A 24,805-nucleotide genomic window follows, 5' to 3' on the forward strand; every position below is an offset into this window, starting at 1 on the left:
ATTGAAGAGGAGTGCAAGAAGGAAATCTTTAACTTCCCTTTAGCTGACATCATCTAGGAGATTGTTGCTTTAAACTAGGAGCCTGGATAAAAAAAAAAAACAGCAGGAGCAGGGGTGCAAGCATGAAGATATTTTTAGCTACCAGTCAACAACCCAATGAGAACTCAAATATTTGAGAGTTAGGGCTTCAAGTCAGCAAAATATGTAAACACATGCTGGTTGGCATATCTGAGTTTGTATCAGCACCTAAATTGGGGTTACCACTAAACCTTGGGTTTTTTCAAATTTTGTTGCACCCTGTAGATAATGAGGCCTGAGTGTTGCAACTCTGTTTTTCTTCTTCTAGGCATTCTATAAGTATTGTTCAGCTCCAAGGAAAGACAAGTAAGAAGCACATTTTACTAGTCTAGTTTAGATGGGACAAAAGCCACAGATTTATGAAGCAAAGTTGATGCAGATTTTTCCCATAAAACTGATCTAATACTAACCATTTTGGTCCTTGTCACATTTGCTAGCGTGTGCAACCTGCTGACTTGGGTACGTGTTTCTCCCACAGTTGTAGTCCTAAATCGCATGCATGAACAGACATATGAAAATATTCAGAAAATTCTTCTGGTTATCAGTCTGGATTGAGTTTTAACTATGTTGCCTTTCATTCAGTCTACAATAGATTTAGAAGTTCAGAGAAAGCAGTAATGTCAAGATTTAGTTCCAAGAGACAACACCTGCATGACACAATTAACAAAAATAACAAAACCACTTTAATAAATGATTTCCTATTATGTTTTGTTCTGCCATGATAGGTTTCTTTAGTAGAGCTTGTTAAAACCTTTTTATGAAATATTTTTTAAAAATTCTAGGGAGCTCCCTTGTTTGTTTTCACTTAAATAGGAAGCTTTCCAAGTTTTCTTTCCCCAAGGACAGTGCAAATTTAGAAAACTATTTCCAGTCATCTGTTTTCTTTATTTTTATTGTAAGAGATTCTGCTTTATAAAAACCTAAAGCTGATTAAAAAAAGACTGAATGTTCAGTTTCTAGGCTAGAGAGGGAAAATAGCATGAAAAATGTTAATTTTTGATGAAAATCTATTTTTTGCATCAAAATTACTTTTTGCCATTTTTAGCCATCTTACATAACACAGATTCTTCAGTCAAATTTTATGCCCATTAGTTTATTGTCTACATTTCTTTACTGTAATTTTTTTTTCATGGAGATGACTAGAAGCATATATTTAAAAACATAAAAGAGAGTGAACTGTTTGACTTCATTGGCTTTCACTGGGATTTGGACATATCATTTCTCTTTGTGCCTTTGAAATTTTCCTGTTTCTCCTCCTCTAGCCACCGCAGATATTTCATTTGTGGAATGCTAGTATTATAGTCTCCACTATCCTTTACTTTCAAAATCTGTTTCTGCAGTTCAGAAGCTATTCAACAGTATCCACTACTCAGATGCTTCTAGCACTAAATGTGTATGTTGGTATGCAGTTACTGATATTCTCCTTTACCTTAGTGTTATGACTCCTAAAAGCAACTGGGTTGGTCATAGCTCTAAGACTGCCAAAGTCATTTTGAATTTTATTGCCTTACACTACATTGTAATTATTGTTTTTGCCTTGCTTTATAACTTTAGCTAATCTTTTTGCTTTACTGCACCACGCCTGCTTCCTTTAACCTTATGGAAACAACATTTTGATGTTTTAATTGCATCACTTTGGCATCTGTGATTAAAAACATCTTTTGCAAAATTTTGAACCAGCACTAGCTATCAGTCTCATATGCTCAGAATCTTCCTAACTTCCTTTTTATTTTAAAGGAACTGAAGATTGGAAGGGATGGATTCAGTAGCAGTAAGTCATGCATGACCAACCTGATTGCCTTTGATGATGAGATGACTGGCTCTATGGATGCAAGGAGAGCAGTGGATGCGATATACCTTGATTTCAGCAAGGCTTTTGATACGGTCTCCCACAACATTCTTGCAAGCAAGCTAAGGAAGTATGGGTTGAATGAATGGAAGGTAAGGTGGAGAGAGAACTGTCTGGATTGGCAGGCTTAGAGGATAACAATCAGTGGCACAATGTGTATTTGGCAGCTGGTTTCAAGTTGGATGCCCCAGGGGTTGGTCCTGAAGGCAGTTTTGTTCAATATCTTCATCAATGATCTGGAAGATGGGGTGAGTGCACCCTCAGCAAGCTTGCAAATGACACTAAGCTGGGAGGAGTAGTAGATACACTGGAGGTTAGGGTTAGGATTCAGAAAGACCTTGACAAATTAAAGGTCTGAACCAAATCTTATGAGGTTCAATAAGGACAAGTGCAACTAGACTTAGGACAGAACTGTCCCATGCACTGGTACAGACTGGGGTCTGACTGGCTAAGCAGCAGCTCTGCAGAAAAGGGCCTGGGGATTACAGTGGACAATAAGGGGATTTGATAGCAGCTTTCAACTATCTGAAGGATGACTCCAAAGAGGATGGAGCTAGACTGCTCTCAGTGGTGGCAGATAACAGAACAAAGAATGGTGGTCTCAAGTTGCATCCAGGAAAGTTTAGGTTAGATATTAGGAAAAACTTTCTCTTTAGGAGGGTAGTAAAGCACTGAATCAGGCTATCCAGAGAGGTTGTGGACTGTCCACCCTTGGAGGGTTTTAAGACCTGGATAGACAAAGCCTTGACTGGGATGATATAGTTGGGCCTGGTCCTGCTTTGAGCAGGGGGTTGGACTTGATGACCTCCTGAGAGTGCTTCTAAGATTCATTTTCTACAATTCTACAACATCCCAAGCCCTGTATTGGTAGGCTGCCCTTTGTCCAAGACTATCCATAAAAATTTTCACTCCAGCTCTTTTTGCATACCACACCCATGAAAGCACTTGAACCAGGACCTACTAAATGCCATTGGAGGAGAGCAGAGAAATAAGGCTACCACCAATACTGCCAATGTAGAGTTGGCATATTCAGATGATCCTAAGAAGTAGGCCACTCATCACGTCAAAGAGGAATGCAAAACAAACATACAAAATCCAGTTATACAGGAAACCCTCACTATTCGCGAATCCACTAGTCGCAGATTTGAATATTCATGGTGTGCTGCACCAATGCAGTGGATCAGGGCGAGCACCGCCGCAGTTCCCTCTGGTGCTGCACCAAGCTCCTGCCTCTGTGTAAGCAGTCATGGAGTGTTGCACAGGGCAGGGGAGGGCAGAGCTGGGGAAAGTGGAGCGGAGAATAGAGCTGGACAGGTAGAGAGTGAGCCAGGGATGGGGAGGGAGGCAGCAGTGGTAGCAGCATCTTCACCCCCAGAGGCAGCCGCAGTCAGTCCCCAGGCACTGTGGGGGAGCCCTGTGCTTCCAGCTTCTCATGGGGAGGGAGCAGGGGGCGGCTGTGGTGTCTGATGGGGAGTCCCGTCAGTATTCACGGATTTCACCATTCGTGGGGATCACCAGAATGGATCTTCCATGAATAGCAAGTGTCTCCTGTACTTGACAATTTGACCTGGAAGGAAATTCCTTCCTGACCCCACCAGCATGCACCAGTAGTCTGAATTCATGAGCAAGGTCCACTAGCCAGTAAGGGTGTGTGAAGCGGGCCCTATTCAATTCAGATTCGGATTTGACCTGAATCAGGGACAGTGATTCGATTTGTTGATTCAGATCACTGTCCCTGATTCGATTCGGCTGAATCTGAAGATTCAGTGCTGATTTGGAGAATCAGTGATTCGGACATAGACACAGCTTTAAAAGTTTTTTCTACATACCTTGAGGTAGCAGGCATGGCTTGTGAAGGCTGTGATGCTGGGGTGCATGGAGCGTTCCACAGGAGTGGGGGGGGGCCCTCCATGTGCTTGGCGGTGAACCCACAGGGTGCCCCACCAGCCCCAAGAGGCACCAGTCACTGAGCTGGTGGGGGGGAGGAGGCCTACGTGCTCCCCGGTGCTTCTGGTCCAGTTCTGGGTCTGCTGCTGAGCACACTGGGGAGCCCCCCATGCTGTCTTATAAAGGCAAAGGCTCTTAGTCCTACAAACACTGACACAAGTGAATAACTTAAAGCAGAGGTGTCAAATCGGTTGGAGGGTTGCATTCCTTCCTTTTCAGGAATCCATAGGCTGTACCCTTGCTCTTGTGCTGCCAGCCCTGGTGACACTGTGGGAAGAAACTCCAGCACTGCCCATGATAGCAGCCAGCCTTCTACCCCATAGGGTCACATGAAGTATGTGTGTGTGTCTGAGAGAGAAGGAGAGAAAGTAGCCCTGCAGGGACTCTGTGAGTTGTGCATGTATATGTGAGACCTTGCACCACTGTGGCCAGAGCCTGGGCTTTGGGGCTCTGGCCCTAGTGTCAGGGCTTCCCATGGCAGGAGCCAATGCCCAAATGAGAGCAGAGGCTCTATGTCCATGGTCAGAGATCCATAAAGGCAGCCTGACCCCTGGCTTTTGCAGGGACATGAGCAGCTCCACCAGGACCATGAGCAGAAGTTCATCCACTGAGGGCAGAGCCAGAGCAGGATGACTCAAGTCAGTGGGTTGGATTTGACTCACTGGCCATGTTTGCAACCCCTGATTTAAAGTATGTAACTAGTCACATTGACTTCAATGAAAGTATATTTGCTAACTATGTAAAAACCTTCAAAACTGTTTGATTAACCAGCCGCAGGATGGTATTTAAAATAAACAGATTTTGTAGGATCAGTATTTAAGTGTTGGACTGTAAGGATAGCAGCTTCAGGGTGCATTGGCAATACTGGCAAAACAGTTTATAAGCTAAAGAGAAAAAATGAGGGGAAATAAGTACAGCTTTGTTTTCACAGCCAGGGTTTCATTTCTCAGTACTTGCAGGGGTTTCACTTACTATACTATAAACTAGAAGCCCAACAGGATGGACAGTGACACATAAGACTTCACTTATTTGTTAAAGCTTTGGTTTGTTTCAGATGTGTTTCCATGTTTCTTCAGTGTAGTAGGCAACTGTCGATCCTCTGGATCATGGTGTGCGTGTAAGAGGTCTAGTCAGGTTCCTGATGAATCTGCTTGTATGGAGTCCTGTGACCATCAGACCAAGACCTTCACACATACACCTAAGCAAGAGTATGGAGGAGTGGAAGCTGCCCAAGACCTACCGTTCCTTTAGACCACTGAGACAGAATCCAAAGGCCCAACCGAGTCTTGACATTCAGTGCCTTGACGGTCGTAGCTTCTGCCAGAGACTAACAGATAATAACTGCTGCTGACTGCCTAACACCTCAGTGAGGACGCTTTACTATCAGGGTGACGTCCCTTAGCCTTTCTTCAACCAAGGGGTACCCACAGAGCAGTGGAGACTAGGGTTGTGAGGTTCCCTATACTCACCTTACTCTGGAGGTTGCAATCTTGTGGTATTTTATAGTAGTTACCCCACCATGAGTTGCTCCACCATGTTGCCACAAGGCCCTCCAGTTGGATGCAGATTACTGTCAGACCCACGATCATCTCCATGCATATTACAGAAAATAAGAACACCAATAGGCAGTTAATGAACCTCAGTCTAGCCTGTGAGGAATAATCTTCGAGCTCATCTTCTGACATGTTTCTATCCATCTAACAGCAGCAGTGTTTAAATCTCTTGTTTGCACTTTACTAGCTGAAGATTGTAAATGTTTTATGAGTCGCTGAGCTTGCAGCATTACTATTTTATTAGAACGTTGACTATCTTGTGTTCATTGCTGTCTTGCTAGCAAATTTTATATAAAAAAAATTACCTTCAGACTTCTTAGGAATGACAATTTGATAGCCTGATGAAAGCTGTTGTTTCAGATCATTTTGTGTCGATGATCTGTTTTGTTGGAAGACCATAGCACTCCGTTGCTTATCAAAACTAAAAACTATCACATTTCATGACAATATAGAAATGTTTGGTTCACAGAGTGGACGAGGTAGGTGTCAGAGCCTTGTGCTAATCTTAGGTAAGTGGGCTCTAAGGAGATGGAGGAAAAACTTGGGTCTATGGACCATTTATCTTAGAATGCCTGAACAGCAGCACTCAATTGATATATTTAGCTGGTTCAGGGTTTAACCAGCACTAGCTGACACAGTGTTGACCACTGGTCTACATGAGCACTCAGACCTGGTTAACCTCTTGATACCAATTCAATGGATTGCAAATCACATTTGAATTCGATAACATTTTGTAATGCAGATGTGTTCTTAAACAATGAAAGCTGAGTTAATTTGTTGGCAACATTGCTGGAAGTTCTGTGTTGCGTGGGAAGCTTAGCCACTCAAAACAAAGAAGATAGAAATAAAGCCTCTTTTCCACTATTATATGTGGTCATGTAACAACAGCCTGCACCAATATATAGTCACTTACGATGCAGCTTTTTGGTCTGCACTACAAATCAGAGGCTGCGAAACAGGAGTAGCAAGATACATCGGACATTCTGGCAGCCATAGCAAACCACCAAGGGAGGGCTTTCAATGAAGTATCCTTAAAGAATGGGCATGAGTATAATTAAGAAAAGTTATTCAAGTTATTGCTTCCCTACATTTTTTTCTCTAGAATGACTACTGGAGAAAGCATTTTCTCAAACTGTGTCTGGATGAAAGCCCAATTCAACAAAGGAAGAGAAAATGGTCTGATCATTCCCTGGCAAAAGATTTCAATGATAGAAGACCAGAGAAGTAGCTGGAGGTGTGTTACACAAGAGGTAGGTAGAGAAGGGTAGTTGGTGTGGGAGTAATTCAAGGGCCTATAGGAATCTTTGGATAAACTCTCCTAGCTGTGTAGGCATTTCCCCAAACCCAAACTCCTAACAGTTGACATTCATGTGTCACTAGTTGCATCCTGCTAATACAAGACACCTCACTGTTCAGTGTTTCTCTAATTTTTCAAAGGTTTTATCTTAAGGTACTTATGAGACAGTGCCTTTAGTAAATATAGACATGTGCACATAACTTTCAGTGTCCTTCATAGTAACTTTTGATTAGTACCTTCGATGAACTAGTAGTGCACTCCGGTTCAGAGCTGTAGAGTTCAAAGCCAATTCTGGATCTCCATTCCTCTGGGAGCATTCAGTGACCATGTTAGTGCTAAAGTACCATGAAGGGAACTGAGGTATTGAGATAATAACACTGGTCTATCCAAGATACATGGTTCTGCAGAACCATTTACCATTTATACTTCTATATTTAAAAACCATGTGTAAAGATGCATAGGTAGGAAGGGAAGATTCAGAGGGGGTGCAGTGGTATGGCTGCACCACCTTTTCAGACCATTTCATGGCAACAGCAGTTGAGGACTATTTTAAGTCCCTGAATTAGGTAAGAATCCCACTCTGTTCCTTCCCCTCTATGCTCAGTGGCACATCCCCTCTCTTCCACTCCTATCCCTCTTCTGCCCCACCTGCCACTGCCGCTGCCACTGTCACTGTCACTGTCACTGGTGTTTCTGTCTCTCTCAGTGAGGGGCAAGCTCTAGAGCCACTCCTGTCCTGCTGCAGCCAGGCTATGCAGGGAGCCAGGCTCAGCTGGGACAATGGCAGTGGTGGTGGCAGGTGGGTTCCCTCTTCCTGCCTAGTCCCCCTGAGTGTTTCACACCAGCCTTCTAGCAAACTCAGAGAGAAAGAAGTTGCTGCTGCTGCTGTCATTGCCCATGAAAGGAGTGGCTCTGAAGCTTCCTCCACCCCCTGGCAACTGGGGACAGCCGCAGGGAATGGGAAGGGAAAGGAAAGGAAGGAAAAAAAATGTTAAGCATGCAGGGGAGTGTAGGGGGTGCCAAGAGCCTAGAGGGAGCATTTTTTACCTGATTTGGGGACTTAAAAAAGTCCTTGGCTGCTGCTCCTGCAGCTTGTCCTGACATCCCCAGGGGGGAGGGAAGGGGTGCTTCCCACTTTTAAAAAACTGTATCCCTGCATGTAGATAAGTGCTAATACTAGTAGTAGAGATAAGGAAGATGAATATTGCTAAACAAAACACTTTATGTTACTTGTCTCTTTTACTCTGCATAGAATTCATCATGATCTGCAAAAAGAGGGCATATGACCTTCCCTCCTAGAGAAAAACAGTCAGCTTCCTTCATGCCACTGTTCTCTCTTCCTCCAAAACCTCTCAGAGAAGTGTCCAAATGTCCAGGATTCTATGTGGTAGGGAACGGTTGGGCAGTTATTATGTCAAGTGAGAAGTTTGCAGAAGTAGGATATAGGAAACATAACCTAATTCAATTCTGGGCTGTTCTTACCTTGCTTTTGTGCCCATGTTTGTTGGGGTATATAAGTTGTAGCCATATTGGTCTACAGGCAAAAGGAATCAGAACTTGTGGCAGAGGTGATAACTTTTATTAGGCCAATTAGATATTTGCAAAAACACTTCGTTATTTGGAAGCTTTTGGGCATGCTCACCCTTCTTCAGGCATAGGAGAATGCAAAGGTTGCAAAATTTCTCTTGGGTGGAAATTGAAATTCATGTTTCACAGGATAGCTGAAGGTGTTGTAAGACCTCCTGGTTGGAATAGTTCATTTTGTGCAAATTAGGTTCAGATACAAGTTGGAATGTTTTTGTGGGGAACTCTTTATGAGGATAGTTCTAGGCCAGCTGCATCAAGAAATGCTACAAGAGCATTATTTCACTAGGGTCAAACTGGAATATTTGGATTTTAGAAGCTGTACAGTCAACACAGAGGACTAGATCCTGCAAGATCCATGGCATTTGTGACCTGGAGATTACACGCGTGAACAGTGAGGGAACTCTGCAGAGAGTTCCTCCTGTTGAAACTTCCTGTCAGTTTTCCTGGGGGAGGGGACCATCAGGCCCATAAGAATCCAAATGTCATCAAAGTTCAGTGGTATTCAGATCCATGGCTCCAAAACTTTGTCAAACCTCAGACCAACCCCAACCTATTTAGGAAAAGAGAAGAGGGCTTTGGAGTAGAGTAGTGGGGATTTCCATACAGAATACTCTTTAGATTTGTGCTCTTGCCTGTACCAATACATGTGTGGAAGTGTCTTGATTTGGGAAATGGCTCCCCTGAAATTAGGATCCAGCTGACTCAATTCTGTGGGAATGCATCCCTAGAGGAATGAGAGAGACCAGCCACAAAGAAGATAACTGGCTTTACTGCATTGATAGAAGAAGCCATAGATTTTTGCTAAGGGCGCTCCTGGAGATAGATATGGCCTTGCTTCACATACCTCTACATAACAGTACAAGGTAAGAACTGTGCTTCCCATTGAACTTGCCATGCCAGAAGTACGCCAGACCGAATTTATGAGATTACTAGGAGGCAGTAGGCTCTGTTTCTTTAAATTCTGGAGCATATAACCAGGAAGTAGGGGCTGGGTGGTTTTAAAGTGAATAAGAGAAATAGCAGTTTTAGAAACAAAGCTTGTATTATTTAAAGAAAAAAATTCCTTGTTGACTGAAAAAAATAATCAGTCTTTATCTGATTAGTTACTATTGTTACAAGAGGCATACATTCCAACCCAGATTTTTCCCAAATCCAAAATTTAAACTGCTGGAAATGTAACTAAATGGAACCTGTTTGAACTTCTGCAAACCACACTTGACATGTATGTACTGCATAAGCATAGTTAGAGTGAAGATTTTCATGCCTGTGTATCTTTAGCCTTCATAGTCACTAGGCGCATCTACATGAACCGCTACTGCACAGTGATTACTGTGCATTTATTTAGTACTTGTGGCCTGCAAATGCCTTTTTAGTGATGCTGCTGCACAGTAGCCTAATAATATTGGGCAGTAGCATATTAGCGTTGTTTGTGCTATTATGCGCTACTGCACAGTATTAGCTACTGCGCAGTTACCATCCCATGTAGATGTGCCTACTGTTCTTCAGGACCCCAAATGTTGTTCAGAGCTGAATGTATAAAAATGTTCTTAAAAGAAACACATTGTTTCCATGTTTTCAGTTTCCCTCATCTCTCCTTTGTAATGTAATGTCCTTCAGTCTTCTGTAGAACAGCCCCAAAGAGGTTGTAAGATTTGTTTCATTCATCAAAACAAAACTAGGCATCTGAATACACTGAGGTAAGAGAGGGCCTCGGACTTGCACATCTTTAGGGTTCAGAAATTCTCACAGTGGTCCTGTCTTCAAAGACATCTAGAGGAATTTTTTTTCATTTAAAGCAACAACACTTTAAAGGGACAGAAATAAAGCATCTTAATTTGGCTTGGGGAGTAAATTACCAAATTACCAGAGACATTTTTAGCCAGAAGTTGGTTGCAAACTACAGTGCATAGACATACTAGTTTACGAAAAGATTCTGCCTGACTCTCTTTCTGTGGGCCTGAAAGAAAAAGCTTTGAGATGACTATGGTATTTTCATATGGAAAGGAAAACACCTACAGCTGCACAGTGGAAACAACTACAGGGAAACTGTCGTTAAAGGAAGATCTCCCATAGGGACTGCCTGTTCCGGTTTGATGGCCAGAAAATCTGCTTACCCTCTGTTAGGTTATGAGGGAAGCAGACTCTCATCTACTTGGGGAAATGAAGATAAATGGTTTCTGATATTCTAAACCATTTCTGTCACTCCACATCTTGTTTTTTTTACACCCTGCCCCATAGGTCCTGACAAGTAAGATAAAGCAAAGAGTCTTAGTAAAAAAGAGTTATTCAGGCATATATCCAGTATCCAGCGACTTCAGCTTTCAGCTCTTCCATGGAAACCAAAAGGCACAGTCAGGCAAGAGAAGCAGCCAAGTTTTCAAAGTGGTGTCACTTGATTGGGGCATGGATCATAGGGGCAGATCCAGTGGGGGTGCCCTACTGCAGTTGTGCTCCCCTTTGATTCCTGCTCCACTTAAACTTTAAAATCATCTGCCTGGGAGGGGCAGTGGCATTGCTATTCAGGCAGCAGGTGTAGAATATTAACTCAGGTGTAGAAATGACTGACAGTGAAGTATTGGAGGCATGGTCAAGGTGCTCAGGAAGGCTTTGTTTTATGAATCTGGATAAGAGATGTGTATTTAACTATAATGACTACAGGACTATTGACACAATATCTTTTGACTATTTTGCCTAGTTTATTGTATTTTTAAAAACTTTATATATAATCTAGCAAATTAGTGCACATTACAGTAGTTATAGGAGGTTTTTCTATAATCTTAAACTGAATAATATAGTACTAGCCCCCTAGCATATTAGTAAAGCATCTAGTTTGTCTTTAAGTGGAGAAAAATGTGCTGTGTTATATGTGATGATGTACCACACCACCTGTACCCCACTTTTCAAAATCTTAGATCCACCCATGATAGGGGCATATGTTTAATCAGGAGAGTTTTGTGATATGCATATATCCATAGTTAAGGGTGCTCCATGTTAAAAATTGTAGCCTGTTAACTATAGCAATATAGGTGCATCAGGAAACAGAAGCTTTGGTGGGAGGGGAGGGCTATGTGTGACCTCAGATTTACCTAATAACTTCTAATACTACAGCCAATGTGCTCATACTAGGCAGGTGGTTCCTCAAAAGCTACTTGCTTCCCCTCCCTGCAATTATAGTGTTCAACCCGTCATTCCCCAACCCAGAGAGCCTTCAGCTCAGACCTGAGCATGAGGATAACTGGGGATGTCTACTCCCTTTGAACAGCATGCAATCTTCTTGGTAAATGAAATAACAGAGAGAGAGGGAATGAGAGGAGCAAAATCTAATGGGGGGGGGGTGGGCAGAGAGGAGGACAGGAAAGTGGAAATGGATAGAAATAAAGAAAGATGTTGCTAACATGGGGCAAGGGGACTCATTAATCCCATGCAATGTGGGGTTCTAGCAAAAGGTTTGGAACCACAACTATTAGACTGAATTGGCCAGGGCTTTGGTTTTTGTTGTCCTGCACCGCCCTCTTCTGGTACCAGCCTTAACAGTGTGACAAATGGGGACTCTTCTCCAGCTGCAATCATTTTGCAGAGTAGGGAGTCAGCAACATGGGCATATAGGAACCAAAGACCAGAAGGGACTTCCGGGGCCATCCCAAAGAGGCCAAAAGATCATCTACTTTGCTCCCCCTTTCAAACCTGCAGTCAAAGCACCCTATAAAAACACCTCTATAAAATGCCACAGATAAATACCAGAGGAAGAGTGTCTTCCTGTCACAACATCAGGGAAACTGTTAGGTGAATATTTCCTCATAAGGTTTTAGGAAGCAGATCAGGCCCCAGGCTACAGAGGCTGGCAAAAAAACCCAGACACCTTCCATGTTTTGACATTATAATAAAGTACAGTGTGGGTGATCACCAGCTGTAATCAGCTGTACAGCTATTGAGACATGTCATTCATTCTGTGAACACTGAGTGAGAGGAACACTCAATATTTGGGCTATGAACTCCCTTATTGCAACTGTTGGTAGAGCACAGCATCACTCTGAATTCACCATAACTGATTCAATTTTCAGCATGATTGTGAGGATTACACTGCGCACATCTGCCAGAGAAGACAAGGAAGGAAAGGGATGATGAGATTAAGGTCAGCTGTATAAACTCTGTGGGTTCATCATCTTAGTTTGGGAGTACAAGTAGGCATAGCTTTAAAGAGTACTTTGGAGGATACATGTTATTCCTATCTAACCCCTGCTCTACAGGGAGTCCAGTTGTCCAGCTGAACAGTGGGGTTAAACTTAGATGAAACTGAGGGGGATCAGGGCTCATCATAGGGTATCTCTGAGACTCCAGGAAAATAACAGAGTTAAAAGGAGCAACACTGACTTTCTAGATTTTAATAAGCCCCCTTTGTACTACTCTATGGCTCTCATTTAAGATATCAACACAGCTCAGCAATTTTAAACACATTTTGAAGCAGGCAGAGGTTTTTAAACCTTGCTTTATAGAGGGGAAAACTGAAGATAGAGAAAAATAGAGGTTAATATCAAAATGAGTCTTAAGAAATGAAGCTGCCTTTGTTTTAATCAATGACTAGACCAGTGAGGGCCAATCTTTCTGGCAAGCATGCCACAAATTAAGACTTACATCTTCCCCGAGTGCCACTCTGATTCCCCTACCTGATCTATTGCTCTGCTCTCTGCTCTGTGTTCCCTGCCTGATAATGATGCTGTTTTCTGCTCCTTGCCCTGTGCTCCCTACCTGATCTGCTGCTCTGCTTTCTGATCCCTCCCCTATCTCCTGCTGCACGGTGTGCTCCCTCTCTGAGGTGCCATACCAGAAGATGCCCATGCCACTTGTAGCATGTGTGCCACAGGTTGGCTACCCCTGGACTAGACAATCTCTGTATACACCAAAAAGATTAACAGTGCCTATTGGCTAACTGCAGTCTATATTTATACAGTAGAAGCCAGTCTCTGTTCTCTATTTTACTTCATTTAGTATATATGGAGTAAGGGATACATCCAACAATTCCACTACAATAGCCATATTAGTGAAATGTCTGTATCCTGCTCAATGCAGTACAAGTTATATGAAAACAGAATAGTCCTCTCAGTCTGAGCAGAAGCATCATTCTGTAAATTAGTTCTTTCTCTCCCAGGGGATGAGGGGTGGAAGGGTGAGGAAACTCTGATTTTGACTCTTCAGTCCGTTGAAAGGGAAACGCCACTATGAAAATAAATGTTGTTAGGGAAATAGATCTGGGGAATGCCTCACTGAGAAACCCCCTCTAAAACTCCATCCCTAGGCAAATACATTCCTGGGGGAATGCCCCTGCCCCATTTAATTAAATCCCCCCTATTAACTAACTTCTGGAAAGAGTGTTTTATAATGGCAAGTAGAGTCCTGCAAACAGCCTGCAAATGAACTACATTCTGCTATTACTCCACCCTAATTAGGGCTAGCCTTATAACACTACACCTGGGCGTTGTCTTGTGATTAAATTCACAAAGAGTTTAAGGTGTTGTACCAACTAACTCTAAGCATGCAGATGCCCAGTGGGCTTCTCAGTCTGGAGTTAGGTGCTTAGGTTTCTGGGACTGGGGTGAGTTAGGTACAAAAGAATGGGAGTGATGTAAGCTACAAATCCCATACATGCTATACAAAGAGACACAAGGAAGTTCCTGGCACAGCCTTGGGTGGGCAAACCAGTTGCTTTAGTCCAGACAGGCAGGGAACACAGAGCAGAGCAATAGATCAGGTAGGGGAATCAGAGTGGCACTCGGGGAAGATGTAAGGCTTAATTTGTGGCATGCTAGGAACTGGCCACGGTTAGAAGTACAAGGACAGTTCAGTACTATGCATTGGGTGCTGGGGTAGTACAGGTGCTAAGGCACATAGTTGATTGCCCAGAGGCTGCAAGTTCACAGGCCATAGGAGAAGTACTCACAGCACAACCTCTCAAAGTCCAGTGAATCTGAAAATCCTGCTAAATACCTTGTTACCAGGGTGTGAAAAAAGAAAGGAAGCCCCGTGCACTGAAATGTTAACCAAGGATGTAGGTAGACCCATCTCCATGTGAAAATCTCATCATAATGGCTCTTAAGACAGGTGTCAACTGTCTTAGCATAGCTACCTGGGGATAGTGCATACTCAGGCAAGAGTTACCATAGCTCATAAGCTGAGCAAATTGCTTACAGACAGTGGAGGAACAAGTGATTCTACAGAGAGGGAAGAGGAAGAAAAATAGCAGGGGGAGCAGATCTACAGTTTCATGTACAGCAAATGCACATGAATATGTGATATTTCTTTTTTATAGATTCAACATGCTGCCAGCTCAAATCATGGCTATAAGTCACCTTAAATGAAACTGAAGAACACATGAAGAACAACTGTGGTGGCAACTGAGCCCCCTGGTCAGAGGTGTAACTTTAAATGTTGGTGCCCTGGGTGGCATGGGGTAGGGAGTGAGATCTTACCTCCTTGTGCAGGTGCTGCTGTGGAAGTGGACTCATGCTGCCTCAGGGCCAGCTCCCGCAGCTATGGCTTCAGCAGTGGTGGTAACAGAAATTCAGGTTCCCTGGAAGCTGCCATTCTGGTGCCCACTTCGAATTGCTCCCCTTCCCCAAGTTACACTTCTGCCCTTAGCTCTCTGTCTGAGAGTTTCTCAGCTACCTGGGAGGTACATGAGCCCATGCAAGGGAAGGAGGGAGGGAGGGCAGACAACAGGACAGTACTGCCATGAAACAGTTATAAGTTATAACCTTCAACAACAATACTTCAAATATTTCAGGGTCCCAGGAACCCAGGGAGGGAAAAGAATCAGATACGCATTAAGCAGTTTCCTGTGCTGCGCTACAGACAGCTGCCAATCAGCACAGGCTCCCCAGTCAGACAGGAAAGAAACCACAAGCTCTTCCCTCCACTCTCTTCCCTGTGGCTCTCCCCACATCACTGACACTCCAACAGACTACTTTTTAATGGGACCAAGGCAAAGCCCAAAGTCTACAAGGTACAGTAACCAGAGGCACAGACAGGACACTAGTTGGATACAGATGCCACAACAAAGAACATCTGGATAGGAAGAGGTTCTCTGTGGCCCCAGGGACATGCACATTCACGGATTCAGGCAATGCACATGCAGAAAAGTTCAAGTATGTAGGTACCTAGAAGTTAGCTGGGGAGAAATCCAGGACTCATGCTGTTTCTAAAGTTCCCCAGCTTCCTACTTTTCACTTCATGGCCAGGCATTACCAGTTTTAAACTCTGGGAATGTTATTGTCCCCGGTTGCAAGGCAGCTCTGGTAACCATGCAGCCATGCTGGTGAGCAGTCAGCAAAGCAGCTGAATTAGGTGTTTAAAATGGCAACCTGAGTAGCCCCACTGTGGCAGCTCTGCCTGCTTGCTTTTCATGGCTGCTAGGGTGTTGCTGGACTTAGCACCTAGAGGGAAGCACAGACCTCAGGGAAAGGTGGGAGCTGAGCACTCCTAGGCTCACTCTTCAAATCACCTAGAAGCACTATGTTTGAATAACATAACTTAGCTGCTATTCAGCTTGCAGTGTGAGAGGTTCTGGGTTTGGGTGCAGTGAGAGAGGCCTTGTGGAGACTGCCTCAGTTGCAAGATAATTACCTTTCTTGAGAAAGAAATTATGAAGGCCCCGGGGGCCACACCTGGGCCATGGGTTAGCAAGGATTTAGTTAGGGAGCTTCTGGAGGGGTTGGACATATTCAAGTCAGCCGGCTCGGATGATCTCCACCCTAGAGTTCTAAAGGAACTGGCTGAGGTCATTGCAAGTCCCCTGGCACGGCTTTACGAGCACTCGTGGTGCTCTGGTGAGGTACCGGAGGACTGGAAGAGGGCCAACGTGGTCCCCATCTTCAAAAAAGGCAGGAAGGAAGACCCGGGAAACTATAGGCCGGTTAGTCTTACCTCGATCCTAGGCAAACTGTTCAAGAAAATTATGCTGGCACACATCCAGCATGGGCCAGCAGGAGACTGCTTGCTTAGGGGCAACCAACATGGGTTCATCAGTGGCAGGTCCTGTCAGACCAACCTGGTGGCCTTTTATGATCAGATCACCAGATCATTAGACGCAGGGGTAGCAGTGGATATAATCTTCCTGGCTTTTGACACTGTCTCTCACCCTGTTCTCATCAAGAAATTGGGGGGCTGTAGTGTAGACACCCACACACTCAAATGGGCTGCCAACTGGCTGGAGGGCTGCACCCAGAGGGTGGTAGTGGATGGGTCCTTCTCAGCCTGGAAGGACGTGGGCAGTGGGGTTCCGCAGGGCTCGGTCCTCGGGCCCGCACTGTTCAACATCTTCATCAGCGATTTGGACGAGGGGGTAAAAAGCACCCTTTTCAAATTTGCTGATGACACTAAGATGTTAGGGGACGTGGGAACGTTGGAAGGATGCAACAGGCTACAATCAGACCTAGACAGGTTACAAGGGTGGGCGGACGAGAATAGGATGTGTTTCAACACAGACAAGTGCAAGGTGATGCACCTGGGGAGGAACAATTGGCACCATACCTACAGGTTAGGGAACTCCCCTCTTGTCAGCATGGAGGCGGAAAGGGATCTGGGGGTCATCATTGACTCCAAGATGAACATGGGCTGGCAGTGTGGAGAAGCAGTAAGGAAGGCCAAACCGCACCTTGGCATGCATCCGCAGATGCATCTCGAGCAGGTCCAAGGAGGTGATCCTCCCCCTCTATGCAGCACTGGTCAGGCCGCAGCTGGAGTATTGTGTCCAGTTTTGGGCGCCGCACTTCAAGAGGGATGTCGACAGCATGGAGAGGGTCCAGAGGAAGGCCACTCGTATGATCAGGGGACAACAGGGCAGGCCCTATGAGGAGAGGCTGTGGGACCTGAACCTGTTCAGCCTCCAAAAGAGAAGGCTGAGGGGGGATCTTGTGGCCTGTTATAAACTAGTCAGGGGGGATCAGCAGGCATTGGGGAAGTCACTGTTTCCCCGAGCACCGCCAGGAGTGACCAGGAATAACGGTCACAAGCTGGCAGAGGGTAGGTTTAGGTTAGATATCAGGAGGCACTACTTCACAGTCAGGGCGGCTAGGGTCTAGAACCAGCTTCCAAGAGAAGTGGTGCAGGCTCCTACCTGGGGGGTGTTTAAGAGGAGGTTAGATGAACATCTTGCTGGGGTCATTTGACCCCAGTATTCTTTCCTGCCATGGCAGGGGGTTGGACTAGATGATCTGCTCAGGTCCCTTCCGACCCTATGAAACTATGAATGTGTAAGTATGATAGCTGAGAAGTTCAGACAATGCCTGAATGGCATGAGAGTTCATGAATTGGTTTTCTTATCAACCAGAGTAAGGCTATTGCTTGGAAAATGGAAGGATTTAGAAAGGTGAACTTTGATCTGTTGGTAGACATTAGGGCTGTTTAAAGCTTTGGTCCCTGATTCAATTTGGTGGAGATTCGGCCTGGTTTGGTGGTTGGGGAGGCATTGGGGGGGGTCGGGGGGAGGCAGCATAGAATCATAGAATCATAGAAGTAGGGTTGGAAGGGACCTTGTAGATCTTCAAGTCCAACCCCCTGCCTGGGCGAGAGAAAAACTGGACTCAAATGAGTCCAGCCAGGTAGGCATCAAGCCTCTTCTTAAAGACCTCCAGGGTAGGAGCCAGCACCACTTCCCTTGGAAGCTGGTTCCAGCTCCTAACCACCCTAACTGTGAAGTAGTTCTTGCGGATGTCTAATCTAAACCTACTCTCCAATACCTTGTGTCCATTATTCCTTGTTATGCCAGGGGGCGCTAGGGGAAACAGTGTCTCCCCCAAACCCTTCTGGTCCCCCCAGTGAGTTTATAGACAGTCACCAGGTCCCCCTTCAGCCTTCTCTTGTGAAGGCTGAACAGGTTTATGTCCCACAGTCTTTCATTGTAGGGTCTGCCCTGTTGTCCCCGGATCGTGCGGGTGGCCCTCCTCTGGACCCTCTCAATGTTGTGCACATCCCTCCTGAAGTGGGGCGCACAGAACTGGACACAGTACTGCAGCTGTGGCCTGACCAGTATCGCATAGAGGTGGAGGATTACCTCCTTGGCCCTGCTTGAGATGCACCTGTGGATGCACAAGTTGCAGTTAGCCCTGCCAACCATGACCTCGCATTGTCGGCCCATGTTCATCTTGGAGTCAATAATGACTCCAAGATCCCTTTCTGCCTCCATGCTCTCAAGAAGGGAGTTTCCCATCTTATAAGTGTGTGTTGGTTTCTATTATATTGAAATGCATCCTGTTTATGTTAGCCCACCCCTGTAACCTATCCAGGTCTTGCTGCAATCTTTCCCTCCCTACTAGCGTGCTCATCTCACTCCAAATTTTGATATCATCAGCGAATTTAAACAGGTTGCTTTTCACCCCATCATCCAAATCGCTGATGAAGAAACTGAACAGTGCAGGTCCAAGGACCGAGCCCTGGGGGACTCCGCTGCCCACTTCCCCCTAGGTTGAATATGACCCGTCCATCACCACCCTCTGAGTATGACCCTTCAGCCAATCTGCAATCCATCTGACTGTGTAAGCATCAATGCCACAGTCGCCTAGTTTTTTAATGAGGATGGGGTGGGAGACGGTGTCAAAGACCTTGCTGAAGTCTAGAAAGACTACGTCCACAGCAACACCTGCATCCATTGCCTTTGTGACCTGATCATAAAAGGCAATCAGGTTGGTCTGACATGACCTGCCCCTAATGAAACCATGCTGGTTGCCCTTGAGCATCATCCCTGAAGCCGGCCCATCACAGATGTGCTCCTTGAGGATCTTCTCAAAGAGTTTCCCTAGGATTGAGGTAAGACTGACGGGCCTATAGTTGCCTGGGTCCTCTCTCTTCCCTTTTTTGAAGATGGAGACCACGTTAGCTATCTTCCAATCATCTGGCACCTGGCCCGAGCACCACAAGCACTCGTAAAGCCGTGCCAAGGGCCCTGCAATAACCCCAGCTAGCTCCCTCAACACCCTGGGGTGGAAAGCATCTGGACCTGCTGACTTGAACACGTCCAGCCCATCCAGAAGCTCTCTAACCTGGTCCTCCCCAACCTGAGGTCTGGAGGCGTTCCCCTCGAGTCTGTCTTGCATCATGGTGGGGAAGTCCCAGTCTCTGCACAAGAAAACGGAGGTGAAGAATTGGTTAAAGAGGTCTGCTTTCTCCTCTGGTGCAACCACCAGATTGCCTAGCATATTTTGCAGGGGCTCCACATTACCCGATGCCTTCTTCATCCTCCCTATATATTTGAAAAAGGACTTTTTATTATCCTTGATCTTGGACGCTAGTCCTAGCTCTATGTCCGCCTTAGCTTTCCTGACAGCCCCCCTACAGGCCCAAGCAGAGGAGGTATACTCCTCTTTGGAGATAGCACCCCCCCTTCCACTGGGTCTACACTGCCTTTTTGGTGATCAGGCATTCCCGGTCACCCTTGGTGAGCCAGGGGGGCTTTCAGGCACTCTTGCCCCCCTTGCTTCTTGTTGGGATGGACACCCCTTGGGCCCTGAGTATCGTTTCCTTTAGGAATGACCACTTGTCCTGGACACTGAGTTCCCCTGCCCTCAAGGACCCCAGCACCTCTCCCACTAGTCTCCTCAGCTTGTTGAAGTTGGCCCTCCTAAAGTCTAGGGCTACCATCTTGCTGCAGGCCCTTGATACCCTGCACTGGATGGTGAATTCCAGCAAGTGATGATTGCTATCACCCAGGTGGTCAAGAACTTGGAGGCCCCTTACCAGGTCATCACTTGTGGCTAGGACCAGGTCCAACAGGGCATTTCCTCTGGTGGGACTGTGTACCTCCTGAATTAAGTGGAAGTCCTGTATCTCAGCCAGGAACCTCCTGGAACAGTCCGTCCTGGCTGACTGTTCCTCCCAGCAGATGTCCAGGTAATTAAATCACCCATGACAACTACATCCCTTGCCTTAAGTGCCTTTGCAAGCTGGCCCAAAAATTCCCGGTCCAGCTCCTTCCCTTGGTTGGGGGGGGTCTGTAGTAGATGCCCACCATCAAATCGCTCTCCCCACAGCCCCCTTGAATCTTGCCCCAGAGCAGTTGAGCTTGCCCTTCCTCTGACCCCATTCTGCTGGCAGAGGATGTGTAGTGCTCCTTGACATACAGCGCCACAACCCCACCTTTCCTTCCTTCTCTATCCCGCCTGTAAGCATACTCCCCTGCACACCCAGAAGTGTCCTGGAAATGCTTCCAGTCCACTTCTGAATTCACCACCAAGTACATGGAGGCCCCCACTGCACTCCTGTGGGACCCTCAATGCCTCCCCAGCTCAGCGATCAGACACAGGGGGACCCTGGGTGCCCCGCCAGACCCGGGAGGCACCAGTTGCCAAGCTAGAAGGGGTGTGGAGGCATGCACTGGTCCACTTCTCGTCCACTTCCAGGTCTGCTGCTGAGCACACTGGGAAGAGCCCCCATGCTCCACCCCATGAATGCCCAACTCCACACCTCGTGCCAGGTTTCTCACACCATTCTGATGCCGCTTCTACTATCCTGCCAGGTACCTCAACCCCAGCACCTCCCCACAAGCTGGCCTGGACAACAGCAGAGTGCCCAGAGTGTGCTGAGATGTCCCCACCATGTTCTACCTCTGATAAGAAGCAGGTGGTGAGATCCATAATGGGTTTTCTCTAAAATGTACATAGTTCCCCAGAGCACACCCACAATAGTGTCCACAATATGCATATGAATGCCACATGTTGAGTATGACTAAGCTATGATTCATGAGTACTTTGTATTTCAGTCACTTGCTGTATTTTGAGCACCTGATTTTTCTGTTGTTCTAAATTTCTTATCTCTTCTCCCAACACACAAGGTTTTATTATGAACCCCACACTTTGGAGCCCGTTCTCCCTTATTACTGGTGACCACTGCAGGCAAATGGATGTCTGCTCTGCTCCAGAATCCTTCATGCAGAGGTCAGTTGAATGTTCCCCATTGCTGGGCAGGTATACAAAGTCACAGGGAAGTATATATGCCCAGAGTGGATGCCTGAGTGCATCTACAGAAGCTCCTGCTCTTTTTCCCTTTCACATCATCTTTCCCTTTCACCCTGTTTTGTCTGTGCCTAGTCCCAGAGATAGAGGCATTCTCTCTTGTATTGTAATTTTATACAGGATAAAATATCCAAAAAATAAACCATTCACTTGGATTGTAGTGTCTCATTGGATGGAGATACTGCATTGTGAGGATGCCAAAAGTTGTTTTACTGACTGGCTTGCCTTTTTGAGTGTGATTACAGTACTCCTTAGCCTCTGTGTTCAGTTATGTTAGAAAGTAAGGAGCCAGGGTCAGAGGAGGTAACCTATGCTACTTGTGAAGGAGAAATTGTCTTTGCCCTGTGCCAGGGTTGCTACTTGTGAGATGACAGTAGACTATGGTGGTCTGGACAGTACAGGTTTTGGAGGAGTGGAAATTGTTTGGATGTACTAGGACATGACTCCACATTTCTGGCCACCACATCTGCGAGTCCTATCTGTTCATAGCAGTGTGTTCATACTATATGTCTACTGCCTTTTCATGTATGCATTATGAATCTTGCCTTGGCTTCCTAAGGCTGACTTACGTGGTAACTACCTCTCCCAATACAATGAAAACACAAGGAATAATAGCATGTTTCTTCTTTGGGTAACCAGACCAAGTGTTGTCTGTGGTATGCATTAAAATGCTGACATTAACATGCATTAAAATCTCAAGAACTGACCTGGTGCCCTGGAGGTCACCTACCAATATTTATATACATTGTATGAAAATATACAAACATATGACAAGGACATTTGAATGCACCCATGGCTAAATTGTGATACTGAGGTGTGCCTCGGTTCTGTTCATTTTCAGACACACTAGATAAATACAGGTTATTCAATACATTAGCTAGGATGATGGCTACAGCTATTAGATCTTTCATATAATATGTGTCAGTGGAAACAGTGATTTTTTCATGTAGTGACAGAAGTGTTCAGTACTTGCTCCCTAAAATTTACGATGTGCACTAGAATAGGAAACCTGTCCATTGTATCTGTTTGGATAGCTCTGTTGAATGCTGTTGGAAACTGACAAGGGATTTAAATAGTTTAAGAAGTGATATCTGTAGTGGGAGGAAGTGTGGGGTTTTCCTCCAGGTGTACTGCACAAATGACTGGGAAACATTTAGCATTGACTTGCTATGCAGTGCCAATCAAATTATTCCAGTCTTGCTAGAGAACACAAACTCAGTTGGATATCCATAGTCTGCTAAGACTAGGATACAAGTCAGAGTTCAGAGGGCCACCAGCACAACTTGGAGGCCTGAGGGAGCACCAGAAAGAATGCAAATATAGTCTCTCATAAAATAATTAAACATTGAAATGTAGAGGTCTGAGAGTCTGGGAAGCATATTCCTCAGTGAAATGAATGTGATAACAGGGATCAGTTCAGTCATCCTTAAATAATTCTGTAATATAGAATCAAGGCATATTTCAGGCCACATCCTATTCTACATTTTGGGCTCTTAGGTCATGGACCCTTGCAGTGACACTGTGCAGTGCTTCAGAGCACTCCTCACCCACTGCCTGCTCCTGCTGAAACCCTCCAAACCCAGAAGCATGCCCTTGAGGACACTTTGGGGCCAGCTTCAGCGTTTGCATTCTGGAGAACAGCCTCATGGGCAGCCACAGAATAACAGTACTGAATGTCTCATTTAGGCACCTAAAAGATGGAATAGGATGTGGCCCTAAGTATTTAAGTATGACTCTATTCCTCTGTTTCTGAGTACCTGAAAAACCACTAATGTGTCTATTTTTGTAATACTGGTTATACTACATCACAAAACATGCATGAAATAACAGCAAACTATCAGATAAGGTGAATCTCTGAGACTTGTGTGCTGTCATCCCTGCTTTATTGTTCAGAAATGTGGACTACATATGCTAGGCACATCAAGAGACTGAACAGCCTCCACATAAGATGTCTGTGTAAAATCCTGAAAATAAAGTGGGAAGACAAAGTACCTAACACAGAGCTACTGGATGCACAGGACTGACACACTTAGAAACCATTATCAAGAAGAGGAGGTTGCAATGGATCAGCCATGTCAGAAGAATGTGAGGAGACCATATCCCCAAGAATATTTTGTATAGCAATATTTGAGATGGGTCCAGAAAGTGGGGTTGCCTTCTATGGTGGTACCATGTCATGCAAAATGATATGAAGCCATTCAACATCAATGTAAAGAGTTGGGAGGAGCACACAAAATCCCATCCGATCTGTAGGGGACATCTGGCACTGGGTGCAGCTCAGACTGAAGTGGCTTTGACCCAGAGGAAGGCAGCAAAGTGAGAAAGAAGAAAACAGCATCCTTGAAAGATTGGACTTCACCTCAGGCAACATATGGATCTGTGAAACTTGTCACAAGCTGTGCTGCTCTGGAATTGGGCGTATCAACCACAAACACATTTATCAGGCTTTTGACTAGACCTCTTATGTGTACACTATGGGCCATAAGATCAATTGTTGCCTATATATAGGAACCTACCTAATTTGCAGTTTTGCAGATTTTGTGAAAACTGTGAAATCCAGGGTTGCTTGCAAAATCCTCAAAAAAAAAAAGAGGTTAATACAAATACATTTTTATCAAGTCTTCTCCTCCTGAGCGGGCCTTGTAGCCCAACCAGGAGGAGAAGGCACCAGCTGTCAGGACAGCACAAAGCAGGCAGCAGATAAGATGGTAACTGCTCCTCCTCCTTCCTCTCCCTCCAGGCCTCTCCTCCAATCAACACCGAGGGGTGGGACTGGATGAAGGGTAGCCAGCAGTCAAGTTGGCAGCCACCATCTCATCCTTGCTCCCCCGGGGAGACTCTCTGCTAATCAGGGATGAGGGGTGGGGTCTCTCTGCCAGTCAGCACCTTGGGGTAGGGCCACTGCAAAATGCCTTCAAAATGGGCCATTCAGGCCAGGACAACGCCATGAAAATGGCTTTGTCTCACTGTGAGTCAAGTAGGTTCCTTACGTTACATCACAAAAAGCAAAGAGGAAGAAGAAGACCTACCAATTTTTTGCATTAACTCTTTTCAGGGACTCTGGACTAATATTGGACGTAGACAATCTTATCCAATAAGTGGAACAGGATCTGGCCGCTACTGCTTAGTTACCAAATGTATTGGAAATCTGTAACTGAAGGATAAATCAATATTTGTTAACATTTGCTTTGTGAATATAAACATGTTCTTCTGCACTTGTATTTACTTACCACGTGTGCAGTATGCTTCAATGTTAATGAATACACCTTTGTATTAAATTGCTTGATGCATTTTCAATATATTAGTCCCTTCAGTCTTCTTTCAGTAAGAAAGGTGACACCTTAAAAATTGAAGTGCTTCAAATCTACCACAAGATGGCAGCACATCTCAGTTTCTGTAGTGCAACAGCACTAGACACTGAAAAAGCTCCTGTGAATGCAGCAGCAGTAGCCCAATCAAAATGACTGTGTATGTAACAAATTAAAGGTTCTCTGTG

The 24,805-nt window shown here is 45.2% G+C and overlaps 1 long non-coding RNA gene across 1 annotated transcript in view; it reads left to right on the top strand.

Annotated features, from left to right (window-relative positions):
- Positions 1 to 16,006, top strand: part of LOC149873181 (uncharacterized) — a 103,304-nt gene extending 87,298 nt beyond the window's left edge. Inside the window, exons 2-4 of the long non-coding RNA XR_016441455.1 lie at positions 1,816 to 2,019; positions 6,530 to 6,677; positions 7,977 to 16,006. This is a non-coding gene — a long non-coding RNA (uncharacterized LOC149873181). The remainder of the gene's footprint in view (positions 1 to 1,815; positions 2,020 to 6,529; positions 6,678 to 7,976) is intronic.
- The last annotated feature ends 8,799 nt before the right edge of the window (positions 16,007 to 24,805 follow it).

Source organism: Crocodylus siamensis, chromosome 1 (assembly GCF_052110815.1).
Source record: "Crocodylus siamensis isolate JL-2025a chromosome 1, ASM5211081v1, whole genome shotgun sequence".
NCBI lineage: Eukaryota > Metazoa > Chordata > Crocodylia > Crocodylidae > Crocodylus > Crocodylus siamensis.